A 12769-nucleotide genomic window follows, 5' to 3' on the forward strand; every position below is an offset into this window, starting at 1 on the left:
ATAAGTGACGAATACGCAGCAGGTTTCTCATTAAGGTCTCGCATTAGAATGTTGTTGTTTTTTTTTTTTTTTTTTTTTTTTTTTTTGTAAAAAGATCGTTTCAGCTGAAACGTCTACCAGAGAAGTGATACACTTCTTGTCAATGAATTTGCACATAACGACAGAAATACACTAAAGAGACAAAGAAACTGGTACACCTGCCTAGTGTCGGGTAGGGCCCCCGCGAGCAACCAGAAGTGCCGCAACACGACTTGGCATGGATTCGACTAATGTATGAAAGACTGCTGGAGGCAACTGACACCATGGATCCAGCAGGGCTGTCCATAAATCCGTAAGAGTACGAGGGGGTGGAGACCCCTTCTGAACAACACGTTGCAAGGCATCACAGATATGTCCAATAATGTTCATGTCTGGGAAGTACGATGGTCAGCGGAAGTGTTTAAGCTCAAAGGAGTGTTCCCGGAGCCACTCAGTAGCAATTCTGGACGTGTAGGGTGTCACATTGTCCTGATGGAATTTCCCAAGTCCATCGGAATGCACAATGGGCACTAATGGATGTAGCTGATCAGATAGGATGCTTACGTGCGTGTCACCTGTCAGAGTTGTGCCCAGACGTATCAGGGGTCCCATATCACTCCAGCTGCACACGCCCCACACTATTACAGAGCCTTCACCAGCTTGAACAGTCCCCTATTGACATGCAGGGTGCATGGATTCGTGTGGTTGTCTCCATACCCGTACACGTCCATCCGCTCGATACAATTTGAAACGAGACCAGGCAACATGTTTCCAGACATCAACAGTCCAAAGTCGGTGTTGGCCGGTCCAGGCGAGACGTAAAGCTTTGTGTAGTGCACTCATCAAGGGTACACGAGTGGGCCTCTGGCTCGAAAAGCCATATCGATGATGTTTCGTTGAATGGTTCACGCGCTGCCACTTGTTGATGGCCCAGCATTGAAATCTGCAGCAATTCAACAATCTCCGACATCGCTGCGGCCGGAAAAAGATCCTTTAAGAACGGAACCAACGACGACTGAAGAGAATCGTTCAATGTGACCGAAGTGCAACCCTTCTGTCAAGCTGAACGATTCTCTTCAGTCGTCGTTGGTCCCGTTCTTGCAGGATCTTTTTCCAGCCGCAGCGATGTCGAAGATTTGATATTTTACCGGATTCGTGACATTCACGGTACACTCGTGATTCGATTCGTACAGTAAAATTCCCACTTCATCGCTGCCTCAGAGATGCTGTGTCCCATCGCTCGTGCGCCGACTATATCACCACGTTCAAACTCACTTAGATCTCGATAACATGCCATTGTAGCAGCAGTAACCGATCTAACAAATGGGTCAAACACTTGTTGTCTTATGTAGGCGTTGCTGACCGCAGCGTTGCCTTCTGCCTGTTTACAAATATCTGTATTTGAATACGAATGCCTACACCATTTTCTATGGCTCTTCAGTGTGTAATTGCTAGCGAACTCACCTAAGAAATAAAGGAGTTGATTACCAAGTTCCTCTTAAACTAGACGTTATTATGAGCTAATATTTCGATTTGTGACTGGCTATAGAAAATGTATGTACTTGAATAATGGGCAGCTGTTGATCTAAAGCACATTTTTGTCTGATTTATCCCAAATTGACAAAATTGAAGCATATGCTTTTACACTGTCGGTTAGACAAATGCTGTGCTGCTTCCTCGTCTCTGCCTGAGGAAAATGCCACAGAAACAGTCGAATCACGAAAACACACAGAACTGAATCTATACACTTCATAGACACACGACCAACACAGCTGTTCCTCTCCTTTAAAAAACAATGAAAGTGATATTAACGTCTCGAGATACAGACTGATAAATTGAAATCCTTTGTCGTGTCGCTGATTTGTTAGAAAGGTCACCACTACCTCCAATAAAATTCGCCGGCCGCTGGTGGCCGAGCGTTTCTAGGCGCTACAGTCTGGAACCGCGCGAGCGCTACGGTCGCAGGTTCGAATCCTGCCTCGGTCATGGATAAGTGTGTTGTCCTTAGGTTAGTTAGGTTTAAGTAGTTCTAAGTTCTAGGGGACTTATGACCTCAGCAGTTGAGTCCCATAGTGCTCAGAGTTATTTTTCCTATAAAATTCAGAATGTCAAATCAAAAACATTTCAGCTGTCTAATTTCCAAGCTGTTATTTTATCGGGCTATCAGTTCCGGTGATTTATTACAGAGACGTAAAATAATTACTGTACAGGTCAGTGTTTGAACTGCTGTGTCGTACTACTCGGCGTTCTATCGTACAGCTGCAAATGGCATCTTGCCTCGCGGGGTTGAACGCGCAAGATCTAGGCGCATATGTTGACAGACGCAGACCCCACCAGCCGCTAATGGCTCTAACTCACTTCCCTGACGATTCTCTTCGCCAGAGCTTAGTAACCACGACTGTAAACTGGCCCTTGACGGTACGACGAGAGCTACACGTGATCAGTGACTCCAGCAGTCGTGATGAGTACTCCACGAATCTCTGACGTACTGATGTTTGGACACAATAACGGCCGAACACGTCATGCAAAATAGAAGCAGAGCGCCGTGTGTCTCATTTGCCGAAACCCGTCGCGAACCGTCCAACGAGTGCGGTGATACATGGGGTATTAAATCAAACTTGTTTCTAGAGGAGCAGGGTTCAAGGCACCGTCTGTAATGGCCTTACCGTCGACTGGAGACTGAACGATAATCTTCCATAATTCCTTCGTTTAATGCGAATGCTGGTATGGTTTCCTTGAAAATGACACTATTTATTTCCCCTTACTTGTCCATTCTGGCTAGTACTATGTCCTTGTCGAAGAAAGATTAACCAGTAATCTTCCTTCGTTTGTTTCCCTTTTTGTGAAACTTCGAATGAGGTGGCTGGGCTCGTATTTTGAAATTTTATTCAAATCCTCAACCGAATCTCGTGATTTAATTTTCTCTTCCCTTTCCTAAATCAGATGGACCAATGTCACGACAGTAAGGAGTCTGCGGTCTGTGTCATTGTCAGACCCTAGTCCGCGATCAAATGGCTTCGATGCCAAGTGCGCAGTGAATTGTATCCATACTTGCTTCAGGATACCGAGAAAGTAAGGGTACTTGAGGAAGTCGTTTATGGCTTGAAAAACGCATGTGTAGTCTCAGTATTAATCTACACTCTGCAAAGGTCAAAAGTATGTGGCGTCCAAAGTTTTTCATTGCACAATCTTCCGATCTAACGATGGACAACTAAAACCGATGTGAGCGTATATGTATGTTTGCAAGTGGGGATATTTAGCCGCTAAATATTGTTAAAATTCATGAATTCTTAGCCTGTCATTTATTTTGCGCGGTTCGGTATTAGTTTCGGTCAATGACCATTATCAAGCTTCCCTGCCGTTTATGACAGCTAAGCTTGGTAATGGTCACTGACCGAAACCAGTAGCAAATAGTGCAAAATAAATGACAGTTGAAGGTTTCACCATGAATTTTTAAAGGTATAATGTTGATAGCTTGTGGTTGTCATTGTTTAACAAACAATGTAAAAATATCATTGCTGTCATGAATACTTCAAATTTTTCTTTCTTCCTGTTAACAGTCCCATCTACACTGATGAATCAAAACAGTGTGGCCACCGCCCACCGCGAAACTGAAACCGACTGGTGTCGGTGCGGAGCAGAGAAAAATGGGGAGTCATTCAAGTGTCGAAATTGGGAAATCCACCGACATAAGCGACATTGGTATAGGGCAAATTGTTAGACCCAGCGCCTGGGAACAAGCATCTTGGAAATGGCGAATCAGTCGGTTACTCGCGCGCTACTGCCGTGACCATTTTTGCAAGTGGATTCAAAGACGGTGAAACCACGATCATGCCACAAGATGTTGGTGACAAAGGGAAGAAGACTGTAAGCTGGTTCAAACGGATATAAGCTGCAGTATTTATTTGAAGATGGAGAGACTTGCACAGGACATAGCAGCGTGGAGAGCTGCATAGAATTAATCTTTGGACTGAAGACCACAACACCAACAAGAACAACATGCGACTTTGACAAAGTGGAGAGTGTTATGACCCTGCGCCTGGAAACATCTCGAAAAAGGTGACGTTGGCCGGCTGTTTTACTGTCGTAGGCATCTTTGAAATGTGGCTGAAGAATGGTGATACCACAGGTAGGCGACGTGGTACTGGACGTCCACGCCTCATCACTCAACGTGGAGCTCCCAGCCTTCCGTGCTCTGTAAAGCAGGAAGTCAGCGGTCTGCGCCAAATCTGATGACAAGAGTATAATGTTGCTGCAGCGAGATTGGACATGGATCGGTGGAAACGTGTTACCCAGGTGGATAAATCACTTTTCTTATTACATCAGGGCGATGGCCGTGTCCGGACACACCGTCCTCCTGGCAAAAAGATTGATACTTGCACCGCGCCACTTGGTGTGCAGTACCAGAATCAACCATCTACTACCACTTTTCCTGTTCCCTCTATGGGTGAAGCGTGGGAAGAATTACTGTCGTTTTGTGCATGCTCGAATTACTCTAATCTTATCCTCGTGACTGTTATACGATGCATAGTTTGAAGGGAGCGCAGAAGACATTGTCGGATGTCAGTGTAATGTTGTACACATACACACCGTATACGGCCAGAGTTGCAATTAAAGTTAAAATCTTCTGGGTTGTGTGGCCGCGTCATGTTTCCTTCTACAACAATCGACGTTTCGACCACTCTGCTGGGACCTTCTTCAGGATGTTTCGGTGTCCACTATTGCTAGAACAGTGTTCTATCAATAGTGGACACCGAAACATCTTGAAGAAGATCCCAGCAGAGCGGCCGAAACGTCGATTATATTAGAAGGAGACATGACGCGGCCTAACAACCCAGAAGATTTTAATTTCAGTGACGATGGCCACGAAAGCCTGCAGACTTACAAAGAGTTGCAATTGTTTGTGACATGTGGAACGGCCACCACAGTCATTAGTGTTGTTCGTGTTTAGTGTTGTTACCAGTCCTGGTAACCGAGCGAGGTGGCGCAGTGGTTAGCACACTGGACTCGAATTCGATCGGACCACGTATCGATCCCGCGTCCGGCCATCCTGATTTAGGTTTTCCGTGATTTCCCTACATCGCTTCAGGCAAATGCCGGGACGGTTCCTTTGAAAGGGCACGGCCGACTTCCTTCCGCATCCTACCCGAATCCGATGAGACCGATGACCTCGCAGTTTGGTCTCCTCCCCCAAATCAACCCAACTCAGTCCTGGTAGGGTATATCAGAGGCACGAACAGCATCAGATGTTGAAGGACACAAAGATGCCTCGTACTTATCTATATCTAAATCTACGGAGCTACGCAAATCACACTTAAGTGCCTGGCTGAGGATTCATCGAACCACCTTCACTATAATTCTATTTATTCCAATCTCGACAGCGCACGGAAAAACGAACACCTGTATATTTCCGTGCGAGGTCTGATTTCCCTTATTTTAGTACGATGATCGTTTCCCCTATGTAGGTCGGCGTCAACAGAATATTTTCGCATTCGCAGAAGAAAGTTGATGATTGATATTTCGTTAAAAGATACCGCTGCAACGATAAACGCTTTTGTTTTAATGATGTCCACCCCACATCCTGTATCATGTGAGTGACACTCTCTCCCCAATTGTCGCTAATAGAAAACATACTGCCCTTCTTTGAACTTGTCGATGTACCCCGTTAATCCTGTCTGGTATGGATCCCACACCGCGCAGTAGTATTCGAAAAGAGGACGGACAAGCGTAGTTTTGGCAGCCTCTTTAGATCTGTTGCATCTTCTAAGGGTTCTGCCAAAAAACGCAATCTTTGGTTCACTTTCCCCACAATGTTTTCTATGTGTTCTTCCCAATTTAAGTTGTTCATAATTGTAATTCGTCGGTAATATGTTGCATTTACCGCCTTTAGATTTGATTGATTTGTCCTGTAACCGAAGTTTCCTTTTAGCAGTCATGTGGCTGACCCCACACTTTTCATTGTTTAGCGTCAATTTCAATTTTCTCATCATACAGATATTTTTCCTAAATAGTTTTGCAAATTGTTTTGATCTTCTCATAACTTTACTAGACGATAAACGACAGCGTCATCTGCAAATAACCTAAATATAGATAAGAAACAGCAGAGGGCCTATAACATCAACTTGGAGAACGCCAGAAATCACTTCTGCTTTACTCGATGCCTTTCTCTCGATTACTACGAACTGTGATCTCTCTGACAGGAAATTACGAATCCACTCACACAACTGACGATATTCCATAAGCACGCAATTTGGCTACAAGCCGCTTATGTGGTACAGTGTTAAAAGCCTTCTGGAAATCTAGATATACGGAATCAATTTGAAATATCTTGTCAATAGCACTTAACACTTCATGTGATTAAAGAGCTAGAACGATGTTTTATAAATCTGTTTTGACTATGTGTCAGTAGACCGTTCTATTCTAAGTAATTCTTAATGTTCGAACACAATATATGTTCCAGAATCCTGCTGCATATCGATGTTTATGATATTGGCCTGTAGTTTAGTGCATTACTCCTATTATCTTTCTTGAATATTGTTATGACCTGTGCCACCTTCCTGTCCCTTGGTACCGACCTTTCGTCGATCGAGCGGTTGTAAATGACTGTTAAGCATGGGGCTATTGCATCAGCATACTAAGAAAGGAACCTAACTGGTATAAAGTATGAACCGGAAGACTTTCTTTTGTTAAGTGATTTACGTTTCTTCACTACCCTAAGGATATTAACTTCTAAGTTACTCATGGTGACAGCCGTTCTTGATTCGAATTCTGGAGTATTTACTTCGTCTTCTTTGGTTAAGGAAATCGGAAGGCTGTGTTTTGTAACTCTGCTTCAGCAGCACTGTCGTCGATAGTACACTACTGGCCATTAAAATTGCTACACCACGAAGATGACGTGCTACAGATGCGAAATTTAACCGACAGGAAGAAGATGCTGTGATATGCAAATGATTAGCTTTTCAGAGCATTCACTCAAGGTTGGCGCCGGTGGCGACACCTACAATGTGCTGATATGAGGAAAGTTTCCAACCGATTTCTCATACACAAACAGCAGTTGACCGGCGTTGCCTGGTGAAACGTTGTTGTGATGCCTTGTGTAAGGAGGAGAAATGCGTACCATCACGTTTCCGACTTTGATAAAGATCGGATTGTAGCTTATCGCGATTGCGGTTTATCGTATCGCGACACTGCTGCTCGCGTTGGTCGAGATCCAATGACTGTTAGCAGAATATGGAATTGGTGGGTTCAGGAGAGCAATACGGAACGCCGTGCTGGATCCCAATGGCCCCGTATCACTAGCAGTCGAGATGACAGGCATCTAATCCGCATGGCTGTAACGGATCGTGCAGCCACGTCTCGATCCCTGATTCAACAGATGGGGACGTTTGCAAGACAACAACCATCTGCACGAACAGTTCGACGACGTTTGCAGCAGCATGGACTATCAGCTCGGAGACCATGGCTACGGTTACCCTTGACGCTGCATCACAGACAACAGCGCCTGCGATGGTGTACTCAACGACGAACCTGGGTGCACGAATGGCAAAACGTCATTTTTTCGGATGACTCCAGGTTCTGTTTACAGCATCATGATGGTCGTATCCGTGTTTGGCGACATCGCTGTGAACGCACATTGGCGATACTGGCATATCACCTGGCGTGATGGTATGGGGTGCCATTGGTTACACGTCTCGGTGGCCTCTTGGTCGCATTGAGGGCACTTTGAACAGTGGTCGTTACATTTCAGATGTGTTATGACCCGTAGTTCTACTGTTCATTCGATCCCTGCGAAACCCTACATTTCAGTAGGATAATACACGACCGCATGTTGCAGGTCCTGTACGGGCCTTTCTGGATTAAAAAAATGTTCGAATTCTGCCCTGCCAGCACATTCTCCAGATCTCTCACCAATTGAAATCGTCTGGTCAATGGTAGCCGAGCAACTGGCTCGCCACAATACGCCAGTGACTACTCTTGATGAACTGCCGTATCCTGTTGAAGGTGCATGGGCAGCTGTACCTGTACACGCCATCCAAGCTCTGTTTGACTCAATTCCCAGGCGTATCAAGGCCGTTATTACGGCCAGAGGTGGTTGTTCTGGGTACTGATTTGTCAGGATCTATGCACCCAAATTTCATTGAAATGTAATCACATGTCAGTTCTAGTATAATATATTTGTCCAATGAATACCCGTTTATCATCTGCATTTCTTCTTGGTGTAGCAATTTTAATGGCCAGTAGTGTATTTCCATTGCTACCGCGCAGAGAAGGCATTGATTGTGTCTTGCCGCTAGCATACTTTACCTACAACCAGAATCTCTTTGGACTTCCTGCCAGGTTTCGAAACAAAGTTTCGGTGTGGAGCTGTTATAAGCATTTCGCATTGAAATCCGCGTTAATTTTGAATCTCTGTAAAAGAGTGTGTTATGTGGGGTTATCAACACCTGACAGAGTTTGAAAGGGGGCTCATTCTGGGCTCCATTTGATCAGCTGGTCGAATCCAGTAATATCCAGATTTATGGGACATTCACAGGTGACAGTGGCTCGATTTTGGATTGTATGGGAACTAGTTCACGACTGTTCACTACGAGGGAGGATTACCGTATTGTACATCAAGCACATCGTCACCCCTTAATATCTGCCATCCGAGTATAGGTAATGGACCTCCCTGCAACTTTCTGTCAGTCTGAAGTTTTGGTCACAAACTAACAGCTGCCAGACGAGGGAATTAGCGTCCCATGCGTAGGCTGCTCTTAAAAACACAACACAAACGATTGCGTTTAGTGTGGTGTCGTGAGAGGGAAGCATGCACTTCTAATAAATGGCGTCGGATTGTATTCAGCGTTCAATCACGGTTTTGCACTATCCCTGATGGCCACCGTCGGCGGAACGGAGGCGACTTAGGGGAGGAGCAAATCTTCCAATGTTTTGGAGAGGCACATCGATGTTGTACCTTGAGTCATGACATCGAGGATGTCTTGAGGATACGACTAGTAATGACTCAAAAGTGGTACAAAGGTACGTCACGGACATCCAGCGTCCTCATGTGCTACCTCTCATGTGACACATGCCACGTGTCTCTGTGAACTGTCTGGATGATGCTAACGTATTCCCACGCCAACAAGATTTCTACACATGTCCCCGACAGAACAACTATGGGACTAGCTTGGACGTCGACTGCCAGTATTCAGGACATGAAGGCGTATTTATAACAATTGTGGGCCGTCTTGCCTCAGGAGAGGCTACAACGATCTTGTGACACCCTTCCCGATCGAACCACTGCATCCATGTAAGAGGGGATGCAACGTCGTACTGGATTCAAGACTTCATTTCAGACCCAACTCAACACGTCGCTCTTGTGTGTGTGGTCTTCAGTCCAGAGACTGGTTTGATGCAGCTCTCCATGCTACTCCATCCTGTGCAAGCTTCTTCATCTCCCAGTACCTACTGCAACCTACATCTTTCTGAATGTGTTTAGTGTATTCATTTCTTGGTCTCCCTCTACGATATTTACCCTCCACGCTGCCCTCCAATAATAATGTGATCCCTTGATGCCTCATAATACGCCCTACCATCCGATCCCTTCTTCTAGTCAAGTTGTGCCACAAGCTTCTCTTCTCCCCAATCCTCTTCAACACTTCCTCATTAGTTATGTGATCTACCCATCTAATCTTCAGCATTCTTCTGTAGCACCACATTTCGAAAGCTTCTATTCTCTTCTTGTCTAAACTATTTCTCGTCCACGTTTCACTTCCATACATGGCTACACTCCATACAAATACTTTCAGAAATACTTCCTGACGCTTAAATCTAAACTCGATGTTAACAAATTTCTCTTCTTCAGAAACGCTTTCCTTGCCATTGCTAGTCTACATTTTATATCCTCTCTACTTCGACCATCATCAGTTATTTTGCTCCCCAAATAGCAAAACTCATTTACTGCTTTAAGCGTCTCATTTTCTAATCTAATTCCCGCAGCATCACCCGATTTAATTCGACTACATTCCTTTATCCTCGTTTGTTTTGTTGATGTTCATCTTAGGTAAACAGTAACTGTCCTATCACAATTCATTGGGAAATTACCTTTACATCAATCGTTTTTGTTCTGTTAAGAGCGACGAACGGAATGGACAGTGTCTTGAAAGGAGGATATAAGATGAACATCAACAAAACAAACGAGGATAATGGAATGTAGTCGAATTAAATCGAATATATATATATATATATATATATATATATATATATATATATATATATATATATGACCTATCAGAAAGCGTTGGGTGCTCTTTAAGGCTGTTCGCAGATGATCAGATGATGCTGTTGTCTTTAACAAAGTAGCGACGCCAGAAGACAGTAACGATTTGCAGAATGATCTCCAGAGAACTGATGAATGGTGCAGGCTCTGACAGGTGATCGTGAACATAAATGCAACACATTGCACACACATAAAAAATGAAATCCACTGTTGTACAGTCACACTATTGATGACGGACCGCTGGAAACAGTGTCTACCGTAAACTATCGAGGAGTAACTATCCGGAGCTACCTTAAGAGGAATAACTACATAAAACAAATAATGGGAAAAGCAGTTGCCAAATTCATAGGAAGAATCTTAAGGAAATGTAACTACTCTGTGAAGGTAGTGGCTTATAAGGCACCTGTTCTACCGATTCTTGAGTATAGTTCATCTATCCGGGATTCCTACCAGCTAGGACTGATAGAAGAGATAGAGAAGAGCGGCGCGTTTCGTCACACGGTCGTTTAGCCGGCGAGAAAGCGTTACGGAGATGTCCAACAAACTCCATTGGCAGGTGTTACGACACAGATTTACTATTGAAATTTCGAGAGAGCACTTTCCGGGGAGAGTCGAACAACATATTACTTTCCCCCATGTACGTCTCGCGTAATGACCACAAGGAGAAAATTCGAGAAATTGGAGCCAGTACAGAGGCTTACCGACAATCATTCTTTCGACGCGCTGTTTGCAAGTGGAACAGGGTTGGAGGGATCAGTTAATGGTACAAAAAGTACGCCCCGCCACACAGCATTAGGTGGGTTGCGGAGTATGATGTAGATGCAGATAACTGGGTTCATCCTGAAAAGTTGTTTGTAAATTTGACCTGATTTTGTAATCACTGCAATAACAACACATACCCTCTCAATACGGCGTTTCATTTCCTCCTTTCATCTTGGGTGCTTTACGTTTTTGATCATACCGTGTATTTCGCTGCGATTTTCCGAATCGGCCTCGCACTGGTTAGACGAACCTCTGACGAAGCGCGCTGCTCTTCTTCAATTCCTCTGTTTTCCTTTAATCCAACCTGGTTAACGCCCCACACAAACGAGCAATACTCAGGAATCGATGGAACGAGGTTTCTGCGTGCGACGTTTATCGTCAGTGAGTCACACTCTTCCGATAAACTTCCGTTTAACATCTGCGTTCGCCGCCTCTAGATTTCAACGGCCGTGCTACTTTAAATCACTCCAGACAGTTGTTGCTAGATACTCGACAGTTGTTAATGATTCCAGTGGCTGTTCGCTGATGGTGTAGTCGAACAACAACGAGTCATTTCATGTTTTCAGGCTCACTTCACTACATTTAGGCTGAGGGTCAGATGACAGCCTGCACCAGCCACTGCATCCATCTTCTAATGAGGCGACTTTGCATACAGCTGCGACGTTACGAGTAGCCTGAGAGGTCTGCTAACATTGTCTGCCAGAACGTCTGTACGGGTTATTCCTACTTTAGTGCCTAAATGAACAATTTTTGTTTTGAGGGTTGCTTATCTAAGAGCTTCCAGGGGCAACAAAAAATTATTTTCACTATCTCGTGTAGCTATTGATCGAATTTAAGAATTTCAAATGCTCATTAAGAGGTATAATCTTACGTTAAAGTTTTAACACAATAAGACAGGTATTAAAGTTGGAAACTGTGTTGATGTTGGGATGCAGGATAACACGTGGCGCGCTAAATTACCCAGACTGGGCTATATTCATCCAATATTTATGAATAAGACAAATTACTGACTTCCAGAAACTTTACACATAATTCCAAAAGTTTTCAAAACTTTCTGTCGCTGCCACCCACCTCTCCATACACACAAAATAATGAAAGGAAAAGGTTAATCTACAGCATCACACGTGACGTCATACCAGTGAATGAACCTGCAAAATTATTGTACGACACATAGTTCACGGCATATGACGTCATAAATCTTAAGATCCATGGGAAACTATCTTTCTTAAAACTGGGCGCTAATTACCAACGCTCTATACTCATCCCGAGTTCGAAATGAGAGCGGTTAGCAACTTCCAACAAACTTTAGACATAATTTTAAATTATCGCTTGTGGCCAGCTAATACACCCCTATGTAGATAGCTCAGCGCAAGATACTGTCACGAGCCCCTTTTGGGTTATCGTTTATTATAATTACAATTAATATGTCAGAAATACATATCGAACAGCAAATGTCCTTCCAACATCCAAGGGCTAGAACATGCGTAGAAGAGAAGAAAAAAAATAAAGTTCCCGTCAATCTGGAGGAGGGAACCTATACTCGTGTCAAGAAATCAAAAGATAGAACTGGATGACAAAATGTTACGCAGGTTGTAGATAGAATAAGTACGTAGGTTTTGCAGAGTGTAGTGGCTGGCGTAAGTTATTAGCATTCCGTGGTGACCGTACCAATACCCTGTCGCGCAAAACTCCGCCTGATACATAAATAATAGTGCCAACTTCCGGTGTCAA

The sequence above is a fragment of the Schistocerca serialis genome, chromosome 1 (assembly GCF_023864345.2).
Source record: "Schistocerca serialis cubense isolate TAMUIC-IGC-003099 chromosome 1, iqSchSeri2.2, whole genome shotgun sequence".
Classification (NCBI taxonomy): domain Eukaryota; kingdom Metazoa; phylum Arthropoda; class Insecta; order Orthoptera; family Acrididae; genus Schistocerca; species Schistocerca serialis.